Below are 19975 nucleotides of genomic sequence, written 5' to 3' on the forward strand. Positions count from 1 at the left end.
GTTCTTTCACAAAAACACAGAATGGGTCAGGTCAGAAGGGACCACACCCCTGCTCAAGCAGCGTCATCCCAGAGCACATGGCACAGGATTGTGTCCAGACGGTTCTGGAGTGTCTCCAGTGAGGGAGACTCCATACTGTCTCAGGGCAACCTGTTCAGTGCGTGGTTGTCTGCACAGTAAAGAAGCTTTTCATGTTCAGCTGGAACTTCCTGTGCATTAGTTTCTGGCTGTTGCCTCTTGTCCTGTTGATTGGCACCACCAAGAAGAGCCTGCCTCCATCCTTTTGGCACCCCCCCTTTAGATACTGGCAGACATTGATGAAGTCCCCTCTCAGTCATCTCTTCTCAAGGCTGAACAGGCCCAGCTCCCTCAGCCTTTCCTTGTGTAATACTCCAGTTCTGTGATCAACTGTAAAGCTGTCCGCTGGTCTTCTCTAAGAGCTCCATGTCTCTCTCATGCTGAGGACATCAGCTCTGTATTTCAAATAATACAGATTCTCAGGACTTGAGTTAGGGGGAAAAAAATCATTCAAATAGATTATATAGTCAGAAGACAATGGAAGTTGGTGTTTGGGCTTTGAATGGGGTGATAGTTTCAACACAGGTGGAGAACACCAAAGCTTCAGGACCATCCCCTGCGTGATAATGTGAACATGTAGAAGTTAGCTTAAAAAATCAATGTTGTACAAAGACTGAATCTAAGTGGCAGGTGCTATGAAAATCCCAAATTATTAAACTTAATAAGGTGGTACTCTAATGCCAACAATGCAATCAGCAAAATTGCACATGGTTAGTAAACGACCGTGTCCTACTAGCAGTCCCTTTCTCTTTGCCTCAGGTGGTCTCTGAGGGATGAAGTAACTCCCTCAAATTCATTTCACCATGGCTTAGTGCTTTCTGGTGTTCACATTTCATACATCCTAGTTTGAGATCTGTGCAAAGAAATAAGGCACTTTACATCACAGCTTGCTAGATGTGCAGTTCTGGGGATGTAAAAGAGTAATTGGAAAGGTGTATTTTACTGATTGGCATTGGTTCACTATGTAACTTCAGCCCATGTAACTCACTTTATCTCTGTTTCTCCATCCAGAGGTAGAGATAATACATTTCAATCCAAATAAAGACAGAGAACATAGGATTTTTGCTAAAATCTCTCCATAGATAAAGAAAGAACAGGAAGGCTGGGAAACGGTTAAACTTTAATTTACTTATCGTCTTTTTAGATTGCACATACATGCTTAAATGCAAAAAGTCAGGAAATGGCTAACTAAAGCTAATCAAAGCAGAAAATACAGATTTCTTAGGCAGTTTCTCCTGTGGCTCAGTATTGTGCTTCTGGTCCTTGGGACAGAAAGGACCCAATAAAAGGGAGTTAACTGCACAGTATTTATCATTGTCAGTGTTCTGCAAGGCCAGTATTACATAAAACATTCAGCTCTGGTGAAATTTAACCATTTAACCTTTCCACTTCAAACTTTCTTCAGTGTGTAACAGAGTCTTTTATGATAGAAAGATGAAGAAGATATGCTGAAAAGCAGAAGTAAAGGAAATCTGGAAGAATGGCATATGAATTATCTTACTGCTCACTCTAATTTTTAGGATTTTAGTATTTAGTCAGTTATTTAAAATGATGAGAACTCTCCTCAGACCAGATTTTTATGAAATGAATAAAAAATCTACTTGAAATGAATACTAATTAAAGGCATTCTTCATTAAAGTACTTTGAAAAAGCACTAGAGCTTCAAAAAGGACATTTTGAAGCAGCTGTGGATTATGTTAAAAAACAGATTGCATTCAGTTTACAATACTGCTAAAAAGAGGTGGTACAAACATTGTCTTGCAAAGTGGATCAATTTAACCATCTTTTAAAAATACTTGAAAGATAAGAGAATTTTAATATATAGGCATATTTAAAGAAATTCTGTGTCAAGTGTTTATTAAAACTGTAGGTTATTAAAGTGGAAAAAACTTTCAAAAATCATATAAACAGCTTAAGGATGAAAAATTAGTTATTTTCACATTTCAACAACATTTGAATTAGTAATACTGCTAGGAAATGTTTAAACTTTATTTTTAAATTACATCTTGTTTAGAAATAAAGATAAATGCTTGTTCCTCTTGAGTTTTATAGTTCTCTATTTCAATGCCATATCTAAATTTTAGAACTAATTCAGCTTTTGCTGAGCTGTTGCTTTGTTTCAGTGATTTCTTGTTATTCTAGACACTTCAAGACAGTTATAGAAAGATGAGGTACCAGGTGTCTGAAAGTTAAAAGGGAACCGTGGTGCCTAAAATACTTTTTTTCCCCCAGAATTACCAGTATACTTAGAGATGTCTGGCAAATTTGAAATGGGAAAAAGGAACTTGTGTGACTACATTTATGTGAAGTCCGTAATTTTTTTTTTCCTCAGAGGAGTGTGTGCACTTAGCTCCCCAACTGATGTAATTTACATTGCTACTGCAGAGAAATTGTGGTTGCAGATCTAACAATGATACATTTGAGCAATCTTCCAAAAGTTTTTGAAAGATTGAAATTTATAAACACATAATCCAGCTACACAGGTGAGCAAATCATATAAATTTTTTATTGGGCTGTACTTTAGACTTTGCTAATGTACTCACCTAGCAACAGGAATTAAACTGTCTTTTTTTTAGCTAGGGAACTGGAAAGAATTAACTTGAAAATGAACCTTTTTTTTTTGTGAGGCAATGTGAAAAATGTCTCCCTGGACCACTTCTTTTTACACTGCTTGCATCTTCATGCTTGGCTGAGGGAGAGATTTGTTATCTCTAGCAAACCATGGTGGAAAGAGTTTGGCTGTGCTGTAATAACTGAGACTGAGCTCTGAAGAATATGTCTAGTCTGTTATATTCTCAAAACACACCAAATTAAGTCCTTAAGTAATACAGCTAAAAAGAAACAGGAAAGTGTTTCATTCCAGTATGTCTAAGAAATGATCCTTTTGTAACCCCAGGGATTTATTAACAGTTCTGAGCTATTGGTTTTAAAAAGTTAGAACCCAGAGATAGTAAATATTTTTGTGATAATTTTAAGTAACTTCTTTATCCCCTGTTTTCTGTTCAAATACATTGGTGCTTTGGAAATACATGTATTTCTAATCTGTTGAAGTAAGAAGTTGGTCTTTTTCTCAATCCATTCATGTATATCCCTCTAAAATTGCCTTTGCTTTTCACTTCCAGGCTCTTGAGTCAGGAGCCACCTTTGACATGGTGTCTAATGAGAATGCTGCTAACTGCCCTTGTATTGGGCTTGAGGTACGATGTTCGTGGTCAGCTCATGTCCTTGGTACTCCTGTGTGTAGATGTTGACCCAGTTCATACTGGCAGCTGTTTCCTTGTCTGCCCTGACACTGTGAACTCTGTGAAACAAGGGCCAGTAGGGTGGTGAGAGTGAAGATACCTCGGTGAAAATACGTGATCTGTTTTGTGAAACTGCTGCGTGATTACACTCATTGTGAGTGATTACATGGCTTTGTGGTGGCAGACTAGGTGAATCCAGTGAGTAGCTGGATACCTCAACCTTTATTTTAGTGTCTGTTTTTATTATAGAACTGTACAGGGCAGATTAAAGTAACTTCATTTTCCACCAGTTTAAAACGAGTCATTGGAGGAAAAAGGACAGCTGCTATATTTTGTAATGAACCATCTGGCATTTCTTGGTAGATCCTCTGATTCCTAATTTACTACTGAATTGTGACAGCATGAAAATCAAGATTATTGATTGTATAGAATCAGTGTTTCCCTCTGGCAATTCTGTTTCTGTCAAAGGATAGACATAGGAGGGATAAGGACCTCTCACACTGGGTTTTGCAAGCCTTGATAATTTGCCTTCTTTTTTGGTAATGGTGGTGCTTGACATTTATTCTGAAAGACTGACTTTCCAGATGATCACATCTGATCTGAACCTTACAGAAAGTGGCACTAATCAGTTTTAAGGTTCCACAAGGGAACCCCTGTGTAAGGTTCATATTCTGTTTTACTCCCTTTCATTCATGGCTCTTTTTAAAATTTCAGCTGCTAGGAGTTTAAGAATAAACTAGCTGTCTAGCTGGAATTAGAATAAAAAATACACAAGCAATAGAGGATTAACTAGTCAAGTAGGGGACTACACATTCTGTCGCACTGACCACTCGCTGCTCTGCTCGGCTAGCCCCTGCAGTGTGCAGCAGGAGTGGGGAGCAGCCGGAGGCTCTTGGCTTTAAAGCTGCTCCTCTGCAGTTCAGCTCTATCCAGGGGGGCTGAAGCTCCAGGGACAGTAGCTGTCAGCAGCCCAGAAGAGGGAGAGGATAGAAAGTAGCGAGGAAGCTTGACACAGGAGGTAATCCAACTTTGTGGAAAGGTCTCCTCAGGTTTCTCTCCGGGAAACATCTTATAAAGAGAGGCGTTACAATGGGGATGGCTTAACTGGGGACCAACTAGGGATCTCTTAGGGGAGGGATATGGACAGGAATAGACACTCACAGGGGCCAATAGTCTCGAGGAGTGGAGGGAAAAGGGTCACATGCCCCAATGCGGCGTCGTGGTTTAGGGGATTTCCAAGAGGGGAGGTATCTGAGGGGGCAGGATCTCGGGGGATTGACGGGGACCATATAGGAGTAATTAGGGAGGGCTCGGGTGACAGGCACAGAACTTTCGGGAGTAATGGGCGGGGTTTGGGTGATTGATGGGGAACCGACTAGAACACGGGGAGGAGAACAACCACATAGGGAACACCGGGGGAGCGGCTTGGGTCTGGGGCAAACCAACTGGGAATAGCAATGGGGAAGGTAGGGATGAACCCTCGGGGTACAGAGAACATACGAAAATACAATAAAAATATAGCATCAGCACAACATTCAATCTCAATTTATTTTAAAATTCTCTAAATAAAACATATCTTTGCTTTCATGTAGATAATACATACCACGTACCTACCACTAAGTCTGTCTTTAGAATCAACAACTTCTAGTGCCTGGATGAAAAAGATGGAGTTAGGAGAAAAGCATCTGGACACTAGCAAGTATGTGACACCTCCATCTTGGTGCCAAAAAAAGATTATAAAAAGTGATTTTTAGATGAGAAAGTTAAAAGAGAAAGGAAAAGAGGAAATTAAAGTTGAATAAATCAGAGCTAGAAGAGGCATAGGATTAGAAATGATAGGGGTTCAGTAAGGTATAGACAGAATGCAGTAAACCGGTAGATAATCAGGGAAAACAGTGCTAGACAGAACACAGACGAAAATACCCCAAATTGCTTCAGAAAACCACAGAAAAGAGTGGTGAAGACTAAACACAGTAATAGAAAACTTTTCCTGTGGTTCAGACTGACTGAAGAAACAGTGGGGGGTCGTCTTTAGCAGTGTGCTCCTAGGAAAAGTAAAGAGAGCCTGAACTTTGAATAGTGACAGTGATCAATCGCAAACTGGGACCCCAGTCTGAGACCTAATTCATCTTGCTGTTAGGCACTGAAAGTGACTGGCTCCTACATTCAATTTCTTGTGCCATGGTCATCCATTAGGACCTTACATCTTTGTCTGCTTAGTAGTGTCAAGGTGGCTGACATACCGAGTGTGGAGCCTCAGAACAGCCTGCTGTGTCTTTTCTTCCTTGGGTGATTCGTCCATAAGCATCAGGTCACTCCACATCCCCATGTACATTACATAATTTGTATATATAGTTTTGAACCTGAAGAGTGCATTTGCAGTTACTCTGTGTTTTTACAGCTGCAGATCTAGGAAATGTCTGCTACCTACATATGTGTATATTTTTTTGAGGCAGTATTACTCTCTAGTAATATGAAAGTACCTTTTACAGTTGATGAAACCATGCTGACTGTTGTGCAGTGCACTGACTATACAGCTTTCCCTAACTGCCATTTTGGAATGTATACTGACTTTACCACTGAACATTTTCCCCCTGACATATCCAGGGTAATCTATGGGAGGAGTTGCATGAAAGCTGACATTATTGGTTCACATATACAAGACTGCAACATCTTGCTGTGTAGGAAAGAGCAGAGTGGATCGGATATTTACCTGCATTTGCATTCATCTGCTTACTTCTTCGCATGTAATTAACTATGCTATTTGAAAACAACAGAAAACGATCTTCAGATAAACCAGGCACATACTAGGTGCTGTAGTGGAGGTTGGAAGTAAAATTCATTGATGCTAAGTCAAAGCAAGGCACCCATTCAGCATGGAGTTGCATCCAGCATAAATTATTTGCTTAATATTGACATCACTTGCATATCTTCATACTTTGGTGGGCTGAGTAGCTGGGTCATAACCTCTGAGTGATATCTCAGCTATTTGCTGAGATATCTAAATATTCCTTGCCTGTTGTGTCCTACTGCTTAGCCAGCATTTGGGGACAGAAAATTTCTTTTTCACCTCTTCACCTAGATAAATATTTTTCTAATCAGCATGAGGATTGCTGATGTGTTTGTGATGGCCCAGGTTCCATGCTGTGCTAACTGCAAGAGTGTCCACTCTTTGGCTTGGCTGTCACTTGGTGGGTCAGACTAAGCACATAAGTAATTGTGGAAAGTGTGATTTCTGGAGACATTTCCCTGCAAACAGCTACTCTGTTACTGTGGAGAGCTGATCAGAATGTCTCCGTGCTTGCTGGTGTAGACAAGTATGTAATTACTGAAGAAACTAGATGTTTCACTGTTACAGGGGGAATTATTTGCTGGACTTCCCTTCAGCCTTGCCACTTTCTAAAGCAATTCCTTTGATACCAAACAGAGAAAACATCCTTTAATAATATAACACAATAGCTCTGAAACCCCATTATGAGTCATGACTCCACTGTAGTTTTTCTGCATAATATTACTATTACTATTACTATTACTATTACTATTACTATTACTATTACTATTACTATTACATTGGTAGAATTCTTAAGTGAGTAGTTACATTCCTAGTCCCCGGATCAGTCAGCTGAGGACAATTGAATGAACCATCTCAAGTGCTAATTTTGTGAAGATGTGAAGACTTTCTGAGCAGAGACTGTACATGGGTGGTTTAAAGACTTTAATTCATGATGATAATTAAAACTGTAGTTTCACATTCACAACATTTGGCACGTTGCTCAAGATGAAAATTGGGGTGCTTTGCATTAATCATGGTGTGATGATCAGGTAGGAAATGAGGTTATGTATTCACACAGCACAGGGTACAGAAACAAAGAAGAGCAGGTCTTCTCTGATGTTATAGTATCTATGCAGAAGTACCTTCCTTGCACCTCAGGAGCCTTTCTTTCAAATGCTTACCCACCTGTAAAAAGGCTGGCAAAAAGTGATAATTCTCAATGAATAGCAATGTTGTTGTCACCATCCAACACACAAGTTAGAACAGCAAGGCACTCAGTTTCCTTCTTGGCTGCAGCAATTGTGTTGCATTCACTATTTGTGTGCCTGCTTATGTCAGTCATTCCTTCCTGGTCTCTGAGTAAGTATTGGGGAATTTTGTCTAAATTTGACTGTTATGGGATAGAGAGCAGGGCTGTTAAGTTCCTGCATATTTCATGAAGATGGACATTAATGTAGATGAGAAATCTTCCATGGAAAGAAAGGCTCACCCTTTATTAAACATGAGTGAATTCATAGAAAAGAGAGATGTCAGATTCCAGGTCTTTTCCCACTGCTTACAGAGCTACTGATTATAAGATCTTGAACAGGGTTTCAGGCAAGACTGGGTGTCAGGGGGCATCTTGCTTGTGAGAAGACCTGCTGGAGGGGAAAGAGCTTCCATGGGCATTAAAGTTGTTGGCAGAGCTTTATGACCAGAAGGCCGTAAATGTTGTTCCTGAGGATTTCCTAAAGTTGGGGGACACAAGCTATAAAGCAGTATTAATCCCTCTGTGGAATAATATGTTTCGTATGTAGCGCATCTGAATGTTTTTCAGGACTGTTCCAATAAATGAGCCTCTTCCTCAGTCCATGGGAATTTACAGGAAAATAATTTATATATATAGTTTATGTTGTGTAGTGAAATTATGAATAAATGTAAACAATATATTTATTTACATTAGAATGATGTAAGTTGCTTTTGTGAACATGCAAATAGTTATTTATCTTTGCAGCTTATGTTTGAGTTTCCTATTCTGTTTTGAATCTCGAAAAAAGCCAGGTATTTTTATTCGTTTTGCATGCTCAACAGTCTGAGAACTGAAATCAGTCACTTGCCTTATGTGGGCTAAGAGTGATGCTGGCAGGGATTCAGGTGATCAGGGCTGGGCAAATGCTGAACTGAAACCTCTTCCTGTGCTGCAGGATACACTCGGCACCTTGTCTTTTCCCCACCCACCCATAACATTTACGCTTCATCTTCAGGTAGTGGTTTGTCACATAAGTCTGCATTGTGATCTTCCTGGGGGCTGTTAGCTTGTTTTCCTGGCTGCTGAGGAAATTAGTATGTATAGCCAAAGACAAATTATTTCCAATCGGGAATCTGTTTGGATGTTTTTAACTAACATCTTTCCTTTGAAGTAGTTACAGGCTTCTGTGAATACGTTTCCTTTATAGGCTGTATTTATTAAAACAGAAAGGTGAATTAACGAATTGCTGCCTCATTAAAAAAGTGAGGCACTATGTGCAGCATTTGCTTTTTCAGAGACCTGTTTTCTGATACCCTCATTCTCCTCTTTCCCTGAATAAATGCTTTCTGTGGAGTGAGATGGGAAGGTTACTGTAAACAATTCAGGGGCTGCACCGAGTCCTTACATTTACTTTGGAATTTGTTGGTGCAGCTAAACCTACTGCACTGCCAAGAGGCTACACATGGGGTTGCGTAGAGCTCTGTGATGGGTTTTCTTGGTCTTCCCCTTTTATGTGTGAGTAGATGCTAAAGACACATCCCAGTGCGAATGAGAACTTGTATTCAAATCTCGCCATGCTATAACCTCACCTTCTCCATGCTTGAACACTCAGCTTGGATTTTGCATCTGTTTTTCACTTTCAGGGTGACAGGTAAACCTCCTTGACCAGCACGTGCTGGCCCCATGAGCTGGAGTATGTGCTCTGCCACCACAGCCAGGCTTCACACATGTACAAACCTCTGCTTTTTGGGAGAAGAAAAAGAAGCAGGAGAAGCCGGAGACTATGGAAAGAGAAATCCTGGCATGCTCTGTGAGGAAACTGCCATTTCTTTTCTCTTGTCTGCTCGCTGCTCCTCCATGCATGAAGGCTTCAAGCCACATAATATGAATTAGTACATAGCCTATAAAACGGCTACAGTACATAGCTTATTTTTGCTATAAAAACCAAACTAAAGCAGCACGCCTCATTAGTCAAATGGAGATGCAGAAGAGATACTGTTCTGAAAAGGAATTATATACACTGCAATAGTATTCACTGGGACACCCAACCTATACATTTTTATTATCCCCTTCCAGATAGCCCTTCATGTCATCCTTTTGGGGAGGCCTGCCATTTAAACTGTAGGCTTTTGGGTCAGAAACCATTATTCTGGGTGTCTTTGATTCTCAGAGTGAGGCGCCAGCTGATGGAGCCTGCAAGTTGCTACTGTGCCCTGAACATGTGAGATAAAAGTGGTAATGTTTGCAGGGGCAACTGAACAAAGAATTTTATCATATATAGCCTTTAAATATTGACTAATTGATTTAGCGCTTGAGAAATACTTGCGACTTGTGGATTTGTCTACTGAAACTGTAAATAGCTGCTGTGAGCAGTCTCCAGCTGGATTCAGAGAACGCTGCTGGTCACAGTGACCTTCCCTCCTGTCCATTTTTTGTTACTAAAAATAGTTGGAAAAAAGAATTAATCAGGACTGTCTTTCATATCCAAACTATATTAATTCATATGTTAAAATGTACTATTTGTGAAATGAAACCATTTTTATGAGAAGGAAACTAAACTATGTTGAATTAAAATGCCAGAGCTTGTTACGGTTAGGTATTTATATGGATTTATACACTCAAATTTCCCAGCTATTTTATGAAATTCTCATGATAGAAATTGTTTTTCAGAATCATAAAATGTTTTAGGAGAAATATAGGCTGTGGGTAGTAGATTGGATTTTTCAGGAATGAATGGCTGCCCTGCTTGCAAATTCAATTGTGGAGCAGATGACATGGTGGTATAGTGAATTTGCAAAGCTGTAGCCAGGTGGTGATGAAAACCTAGTAATATTTTGATACATTGATAAACAGGAAGAATTTATTTGAAAAACATGATGGATGACCCTTTCTTGATTGTTAATCCATGATGACATTCTCAGTGGATAAAAAGTTAATTCTCACTGAAAGTCTGAACACATAAGCAGACTTGTCTGTGCTAGCTGAGTCCACAGGGTTACCAAAAGAAGTGGAAGAGTTTTTGAAGCAAACTGGGTGGATTGGCTCTCCTAAGTGCCTCTGGTCTTTAAATCTCTGATATATTTTCTAATCTTGAACCACTTTACAGCATGCATAACTGGTTAGCTGATACTGAATAATGCCTACCACCCCACCAAGAGTTCCTGGACGTCTTTCCTCTCTTATACTCAATGTAAAGTTTCTACCCTAAGGTAATATAATTTAGTTCAACTCACTCTAAGCTGCATCATACTAAGGGATCCTTAGCTTTCAGAGGTTTTGGTTTGCTTTTGAAGGAGATCCAGGAATTAAGGTTTTGCCAAAAATGTCCCCCCCAAAACTGAAACCTCCAGGAGTATCACTCTGTATTTCCTTCTGTAAGCAAACCATTTGGACATTTTTCATTAATGTCTTTCTGGCCCTGCCTATGTCACTCAACAGGATGGGATGAGGAGATCCCTGAGGAAGGACTAATCAAAGTTTTTCCCACAGCAGCAACAGTATAGTTGCCTCAGTGTATTGCCTGTACCCTTAACCAGCCCTTCTGAGGTTGCAGAAATTCTGTCCTGCAGTATTTTTTCAGGGTAAAAGTTTTCTAATTTCTGTCAAAGGTTCAGACTCCTCAAATGTATGTTTTTCTGAGAGAAAAAATAAAAGCCGGCCAAAATTTTCCAGCTGGCTCTTGTTAATGTAGGGAGGACGCATGGTGTTTTTCATAACTAATAAAGATGTTGGTGTCCTACTTTATAATAAAACTTAGTTTTGACTGTGAAAATGTGACTGATTCTTCCACAGATTTAACTCTGACATAATAACTTGGCTAGTGCTATACTCACTAGGTTAGCTCTCTCACCTAGCAGCACCTTCTGCTGAATTAACCCTTATCTTTCCTGTCTCACTTTTGAATGTCTGAAACCAGTCTCCTTACAAGGGTTGAACACCCAAAAACATTGTTCAGTCCAAGGGGCCCTGCCTCCTGTTCCTGGCTTCATTTTAGCATCACTAACCTGTAACTGTATTAAAGTGACTTATTGAACAGGACCCTAATATACCAGCTGTGTACCCTATGGCTTTCTGCAAAGTCCTCTGAGCTTCCAGTTGCTCAAGTAATAGTCTGATTAGTTAATCATTTCATCTTTGGTGGTTAATCACTTCATCTTTGTAAGAAGGGCAAAAAAGTGGGGAGGTGGAAATTTTCTCTGTGTGTCGTGTTTAGGACAGGTGGTGACAAACACAGATGCTGGAAGGATTTGTCCAAAGTGTCTGTGTTCCCAGCAGATGGTGCTGCACTGGTGGCCATGAGCGAGGGATGTGTCCAGGACTGACAGCTCCTCGTTCCGGTACCTGCCCTTCTCCAGCACGTTGTGAGATGCAACTTAAGATGCAAAGTTTATTGAGGGAAAGGGATTCGGGGACACTGAAAATTGCCACCACTCAGTATGGAAGTGGCCTGTTTACACAAGTGCATAGGTGCTACACAATCTGAATTTCCCCTTGTGGAGTTTTGTTACGTTTATGTTACTCTTTAGTTCGTTTGCACTATTGGCTTTGTATTGTATTCCCTCAAGGTTTGCATAATTTGTATAAATATACAGCTTACTTCTGGGGCTAGAAATTATGTGCACCTTCATTTTGTCAGTCCTCTTAGATGGGTCAGGGCAGTGCTCCTCTTTCATTCTTGATTAAAGAATTATAGAACCTTTTGGTAAAGAAAGAAAAAAAAATCTTTGTCTCACTTCCTACTCTGCTATTTTGGAGTGATTTGTAAATGTGAAAAGCACTTAGCAGGTAGGTAAGCAAAACTGCAATTTTTATGGTTTGCTTTTTAAAAATCACATTTTTGCTACTGTAACCACAAGCACTGTTGTCAGGAATTAACACTAAAAAATTTGAGTTTTCCCTAAGCTCTGTCTTGTGCTTCTTGAACAGGAAGACACTGGCAGCAGTCAGAAATTATTTTGGTGATATACTCCTGCCATATGGAGGACCATTTGCCTGTGACCCATGTAGTGACTATTACGGGATCAAAGGTTCTGAGCAGTGGGGAAAGGACTTCAATAAGTGACCTCATGGCTGATAAGACCAGCCCTAGCAAAAGTAATTTTTTTAATAGTAAAGTCTTCTCACAGATTCTGTCTAATAGTCTGAGCAGACAAACTTTTTAGGGCAGACTTCATATCATTGAAATCTTTTGTGCCTCATCTAAACATGTTTCATAGTGCTTAAATGCTGTATTTTAAGTATGTGGGGGGAAGAAACAGTATGTGCAAAATGCTGTAAATTGCCCTGTACTTTGGAATACCACTTGATTTTTAAAGACTTTGCTACAAAGCTCATGGTAAAAATATATTAGAACCCTTAGCATTATTTAGTAGTAATTTTTTTTAATCCTGGGGTCAGAAAACCTGATTGTCAATGTTGAATGTAATCAGGTAGAATGAGCATATAAGAAATCTTCACAAGCAAGAGAACAAACCAGCTCAACGTTTTTACCCTTGCAAGGCCATGGCCTTTTCATCACATTGACCATGTAGATAGAGCAGTATTTTCTTCTTTGCCTTTGTGATTATCACTAAGCAACTGGCCCTTCACTGTTTCTGTGCTCAGATCTGGTTTAGAGAGATTTGCCTCATTTTGAACTTTTTCTCTTTTAGAAACTGCATCAGGAATTAATGGACTGAAAGGAGAGTGCCTTGGATGAGTGACATTTCTTTGTTGAAGAATTAGAAATTACATTATCTTCTCCAGCCCTCTATGGAGAGAACATGAAAAGTGTCTCTGCCACCCCCACAGCATCCTACTGCTGTTGAGATTTTGCAGGTTTGGAGAAGGTGAATTTTGGAGGTGCCTACAAACAATACAGCAAATGTATGTGCTTGCACATAAATGTCCTAGTTCAGCAGTTGAGTAAATCATATGCTGTCAGTGCAGTTCAGATGGTTTGCTACACTGCAGCACAAGACACAAGATACTTCTTATGCAGAAATCCAATTTATATAACCTGTTTCCTCCTGAGGATGAAATCTACTGAAAAAAAAATCTTTCTGTACTGCTTCTTTTAGGTCATTTCCTGGGAGAGGGGAGCTCTCTATAATCACGGAGTTTGAACTGCCCTGGTACATAGAATCATAGAATCTCCAAATGTTAAGGGTTGGAATGGACCTTAAAGGCCATCTAGTCCCAGCTCCCCTGCCATAACCAATAAACCTTTCTGTCCCAATCCGACGTGTGTTGGAGACAGTGGGGTATCACATGTTAGCTATGGGACAAATAATTTTTAAATGTATGTCTAGATTTTCTTCATAAACACTGGGCATAAAAACGAGTGTAACAAGGAGTGTGTGTCTTACACTAGTTCTATTCCATGCTCACTGAATCTGCTTAAAAAGAGTAGTAGCTTTTTCCAGAGATGCTAAGCTCTTATAAACCGCATCACAAATTTTTCAGGCTATCATCTGAGTAAAGCCTTTTATTAGCCTCTATTTAGTATTGACAGAGAGAGATAAAAGAAAAGGATGTCCTGGAGATTTTCCTAGGGCAGACTTCATCCCTTTTTATTCTGTCATGAAACAAAGAGACATCCCTGAAGGTGCCACACATTTATGATACAAGAAGCACAGAGATGCTTTGTAGTAAAGCAGCAAGATGCAAAGATGATGTGCAACCCCATCATTACGAAGTGGCACATGTCATGTTTATAAAATAGCTGTTGCTGACATGAGTTCCTGGGTAAAGCTGACCACCCTCAGTGGAAAATATCTTCAGGAAATAAAGGAAAGTAAAGTAACTCTCAGTTCCTCCTTTTTTTGTGTGCTTTAATCTACTTCTGAATGTCATGGAAATATGGGTTGCTGTGTAGCAAAAATCTGTATTTGTAATTCAAGTTTTAATTCCATAAATGATTGTGTTCTTCAGTTCATCCTTATAACAGACTTTCATTAATAAGTAGTAGGAAATTATCTGAGAAACTTCATTGCTTGATACACATGATTGTGGCAAGTTAATTGCTGGTTCAAAACTCCCCCCCTATGACTAAAGTTTCAGAGAGCCTTGTGACACAGTTATGGGACACTGCTTTTCTTTGAGATTAGTTGTCTTTCGTTAATGATTAGTTTTACAACTTCTGGTATTGGATGTTTCATTTGAAGAAACCTCTTTTTTTTTTTTTCCAAGCAGATAAGAGCCATTCTTCTCTCTCTGGTGAGACTGTATTGAAGGGCAGCATACTGTCTTGTGAAGATGCTATGAAAAATCCCATTTCTGGATGACAGGCATAATAAGAAATGCCATTCCTACACTCCACAGACACACAAGGGAAAACGTGCTCCAGCCCCAGACAATCAAACCTTTGATTGTAAAACTAATGCTGATTTATTGCAGACAACAGTGTGATTTTTTTTTTCCCTTGGCACTTACTCAGAATAGCCAGGTCTCTCCCCTTTCCCTTGTGCCATTCCCCATGCATGGCATACACCATGGACTAAGGTAGCTGCACTCATGCCTGGAGTTGCAAAACTTCCCCTTACAGCAGCGCAGCAAGCTACCATTTATTTTTAATTGCTCCCCACCGTGTAGGCCAATTAAGGATGAAGCCAGCAGGGCAAGGATCACTGGCAAAGCCTTTGAAGGGAGCAGACCCAGCATTCGCTTCGCCGGAAGGCTGCCATTCACACATTTGTGCAAGAATGCAAACAATTGGGCTCACTCAGTGGGATCAAGTGCTATCTAGTTCAGTCTGAACCACTTTCTAGTGCAGATGGCAGTGAGAGTGGCAGCACCACTGAATATTATCCTCGGGGTTAGAAACTTTCCAAATGAGATTTCCATTCGTGACCCTCCTCATTTCAGCAGGAAACACCTGCTAAAGCAGCTTTAGGAAATGCCTCTCATTAGCACCTTCTGTTTGAGCTCAGGTTTTCCTAGCCATCAGAGTTCAGCAGGCTTAAGAACTTGATCTTTTGATAATATGAAAGGGAAAATATTAGAGGATAGTGGGTACAGCCAACATTTTGGGCTCATGTTTTCTACCACCTTAGTTATTCCTTTAAAATCCTTGTTTAACACATTTATTTTTCCTAGCTTTTGAACCTCCTAAAAAAGAGGATTTCTGGCCATCCTAAACCACTTGGCCATTCCCAGGAAATCCTGGATGAAGGGTTTGCTGGTTAGATTGGAATTAGCAACCCGATATTTTTAACGGTTTGGGAAAAGAATGAGTCTGCAAATTTGGTCATGAGTGTTGTGAGCAGTCTGTGCTTTCCAGCTTCTGCAGAAGAAACCCAGGATTTACATCCTGTTTCACACAGAGCTGGGAAATACCAACCACCATGCACAAACCCAAAAATCACTGCAGAAAAGTAGGAAACTCAGTTTTATCCTGGGAAAAGTTTTCAGGAGGGCTTACTGTTCCTTGCAGTGGGCTTTTACAAGCTGTCAGTTGTGGCTCATACATCAGCAAGGTTGTGTCTGCTCAGTGTTGGGGACATGCAAACACTGGGCTTGGGAGGGGTTTGGCATCCCTTCATGTCTGAATGCACAACATGCAGGTAAATGTTAGTCAAAATAAGGCCAAATTCTGTCTTTGTTCTTCTTCTGTTCATTGCATGAGGAACATGCTGGTGTTTCTGTGAGCTAGTTCTCCAGGGAGGCTTTCTGGTCACCCACTGGTTGGGATGGTGAAAGCAGTGGGTGCAGCCAGTGCTTCTGGCTAATAACACCGATCTGCCCTGCTGATTGCATATCTCAGTGATGCCAGCTCCACAATTTTCAACCTTTAAAAAAACCATTTAATTTATAAATGCCTCCATGTTTTCCAGTGGAGAAGACTCTGTATCAGAAATCTTAGCTTATTGACATCTAGCCTTTCAAGGATCACTTAAAATTCTGGCCACAGCTTATATATATGCACAGAGGTCTTTTCTAGATGAAGATAGCTTTCCAAGTGCTCATGAAACCCCTTACCTGGGTGATTGTTTAGTCATCTGTCTGGGGAAGCCCTGTATGACTGAAAGGGCAGATGTCAGGTTTTAAATGCTATTCTTTATATGACAGCAATGGAAAATTATGCAGCTGAACTGAGACTGCAATTCCATCATGAGTAGGCAGGTTTCATTTCACATGTATCCCATGCAGCTGGGATGTTGGAAGCTTTTGCATGTCATAGAAAACAGCCACTCCCTGGTTTGTCTGTATATTGGATTTCTCCACAGAAACTCCTGCAAACATCTATGAGGCAGAAGGCCAGTGTGACTTGGATTATTCCCAGGTGCTTCCCACCTCCCCAGACCCCTGCAGCACATCTCCCTCCTGCCTTCCCTGAGCTGCTTCTACTGCCATTGCAGCCACTGCAGCCCAGCCAGCAGAGAAGAGGAGGAATTTCCTGACACATGCCGAGCCCCAGGAGCCCGAGCTCCCCGGGCTGCTGGGCTCTCACTGACATGGCATTGATGCTGCAGATAAGAGGACTGGCATGTCTCTAGGGCTGGAAAAGAAATGGAGCTTCTGCAGCTGCTTCTGTTCTGATCCTAGTTTCTCCCTGTATGACTGCTTTTTGAGATTTCCCTGCATGGAGACTTCTGGGGATACTGCAGCTTTCAGTGCCACATGAAGTCATTGTGACGATCAGTTACTGATGGCTGTTGAAGCAAACCAGCTATTAACATTGCTAAGGGTATTTTCTTTTTTGTTGTTACATTAAATGCATTTCAGCAGTAATGTAAGATTTAAATTAAAGTTTGCTTTTCATGACACCAAGAAAGCACCGTTGTTTTAAAAATTGCTCACATTATCTGATGGGTTTGACTTTGTCCTAAATTTTAAAAAGCTAATAATTATATACAAAATATTTATAAGATGAATTGCCACATTTATGTCTTTTTTTCTTTAGATACCAGTGACATTACTGTGTGCTAAGGATGGAAATTCTGAAACAGTGTTTTCTGGAAAGAAATTCAGCTTCTTAAAACTGTATAAATAATAACTGAAAGAAGATGTATTTGTGCTTTTCTGATCATGGAGTAATATGGTGCCTCTGTACACTTTAATCTGGCATTCGGTGATTGTACAGCACGGTGATCTAACAGTCTGCAGACTTCAGAGCCTGGATTCAGCAGTACATTCAAAATTGTTTTCAACATGGTAGAGAATTGTAGTGAGGGAAGAGACAAAGCTGTTCAGTGTTAGACAAGCGTTTATCGCCCTTATTGCCAGTAGTGTATGTTTTGTAAGTTAGGATATGACTGAGTGTCTATTTATATGGCTATTATAGAAATATATGTGTGTGTGTGTGTGTTTGGAATGTGATTTTTCAAAAGCAAGCTGGATGTGCACTCCTGTATGTAGTTAATCATTTTACTATGATGCTTATATCATGAAAGCTCAATAATTGTGTTGCAAACCCCCCAACATTATGATGGTTTGTCTTGTTTTCCCCATGTTTGATAAGTCTTATGTTACACCAATACCTCAAAACAAGTTTATATACTAAAACAGGAACCTGTCATTTCAGAGGAAAAAAACCCCGTTAGATAAAAGTAAACTGCTAACTTATATTCATGAGCACCTATCAGCTTTTAATAAGATGGCTTCCAGTTTACACCAAATGCCATATCCTGCCTTGTGTTGACAATGCTATCTCAGCCTGGGGATTTGACTTGCTGTATTTGCTTCTCATGTTTTTGTAGTCAGAAAGTCTTTGAAAGAAAACTTTTGTTCTGATTTCTTACTGAGATGAGAATCACATTTCCATCAACGGGGAGTGGCTGGGTCTGCAGGTGCTGCAGTAGTTTTGGGTATTATTTTGTGCCTGTGGTCTGGAAAGTGCTCTCTTGCATCTCCAGAGCCTGAATATGTGCTAGGGCAGCTGAGATGAGAAGGCAGAGTCAGTCTACCATGACTATCCATGCTGCTAAAACGGAGTGTAGGAAACATAGCAGGTGTTGGAGGCTTTAGGTATCATACCCATTGCGACTGAGTCATCGCATGCTGGGGAGGGAAGATGGCCATGGCAGTACAGGCAGGGATGGTCAGGGACAGAGGATGGCCAAGCCACAGGAAAGCAAGTACAGGTGGAAAGAACAATCCCACTTGGAAACAAGAGATGGGAAGAAATGCTGGCTTTGGCTGAAATTGTGAGCAAGACTTTTGGGACCTGGGTTCACTATTTGCCTTGGCTTGGGCTCCCTGTGTCATAGTGGGTAACACAAGTGCAGTATTTCTGTCTTTCAGTTGCCCATATGCACCCAAGGTGTCCCTCAAAGCTGAAGATGGTCATAATGTAGAAAAACTTCTGGTCAGAAACCTCCAAACACCTTAGCAGTGTTCTTTGTTTGAGGGAATTGCCTCACTGGGGCTCTGTACAGTTCAAGCCTCTATCACTTTTACCGGGAACTGTCTATTGCTTTCAAAAGACAGGTTTGTGCTATCTGGGTACAAATATTTGCCTTTCAGTTTTCATCTGATTTCAGTATATGGGCAACACCCACTATTCAAGAAATGTATGTTTTCTCTTGCTAGAGGGATTGCTTTTCTTTCCCCTGTTGACACCAATCATGGGATCAAACGTGGTCCTGAACCCTTGCTCGGGTCATGGAGCTGTAAAACCAGCACTGCAAAGGAGCTAGCATCAACCTAATCCTGTTCTGGCTCAAAAAAAACCAGAGACACTCTCCAACCTCCCTTTACATGCACAGTGAGGGGAGAGAGCAAAACTGGAATTACTGCATGTCAGCAAGTATCTGGAATAGAACAAATGAGGATGTGTGTTTCAAATAGGAGCTGGACATCTAAATCTCCAGTTTGTTTCAGATTTATTGATCTTTCATGGTCGTACTGAGAAGCAGTTGTACAAGGGATGATCAGTGGTATGCCACAAGCACAGTCCAATAAGACATTTTTATCGGTGTATTTCAAATCCCCACTTTTATCACATAAGCACTAAAATTAGAAATGTCCTCTCAAAAATCATTATGCCCAAAATGTTAGCAAAAATTACTTTTGCTAACAGTGGTGCAAATAATTCTCCTAGTGCAGCCCAGCATCTATCTTATTAGCCCAAATTTGCATTTGATTTAACTGCATGCCATGGATTTTGTCACCGATTATCATTCTTTTCAAGGGAGGATGTTTGTGATTTGGGCTGAAATATGCTAATTACTGAAAACCACCGACACGTGAAGAACTCAGTATTTCAGCCTACTCCCGATACCAGCGAGAGCGGTGAATGTGAAATACCACCTGTCAGGCACTTGTAGCAGATACAGTCCAAATTCTGCAGTGTCCTACGGAGTAAGAGATATGGGAAATAAAACTGCTGGAGGGGGCGATGCCGTTGCTTGCCTCTACGTTCTGTGCACGGAGCAGCCCGGCAGCGTGGCATGTCAGGAATTCCTCCGCTGAGTGGGAAAGGCAGCGTCGCAGCAAGCTGCTGAGCTCGGCAATGCTGCCCGTTCCAAAGGGGGAAAAAGTTTGCGTGGGGATTTTTTTGTTTCTTTAAAAATCCGTACTTGCAAACCAGCGACTTACACACAAGAATAACACCGAGGATTATTTTGAAAGTGCTTTAAAAAGATTGCAAGAGAAGGGGACTGCTGATTGTTCAGAGCCACGCAAAGCTGTTGCTGCCTATTCATTTCATTCATCCTAAATACCCAGTCGCAG

Source organism: Coloeus monedula, assembly GCF_965178545.1.
Source record: "Coloeus monedula genome assembly, chromosome: 1".
Lineage (NCBI taxonomy): Eukaryota > Metazoa > Chordata > Aves > Passeriformes > Corvidae > Coloeus > Coloeus monedula.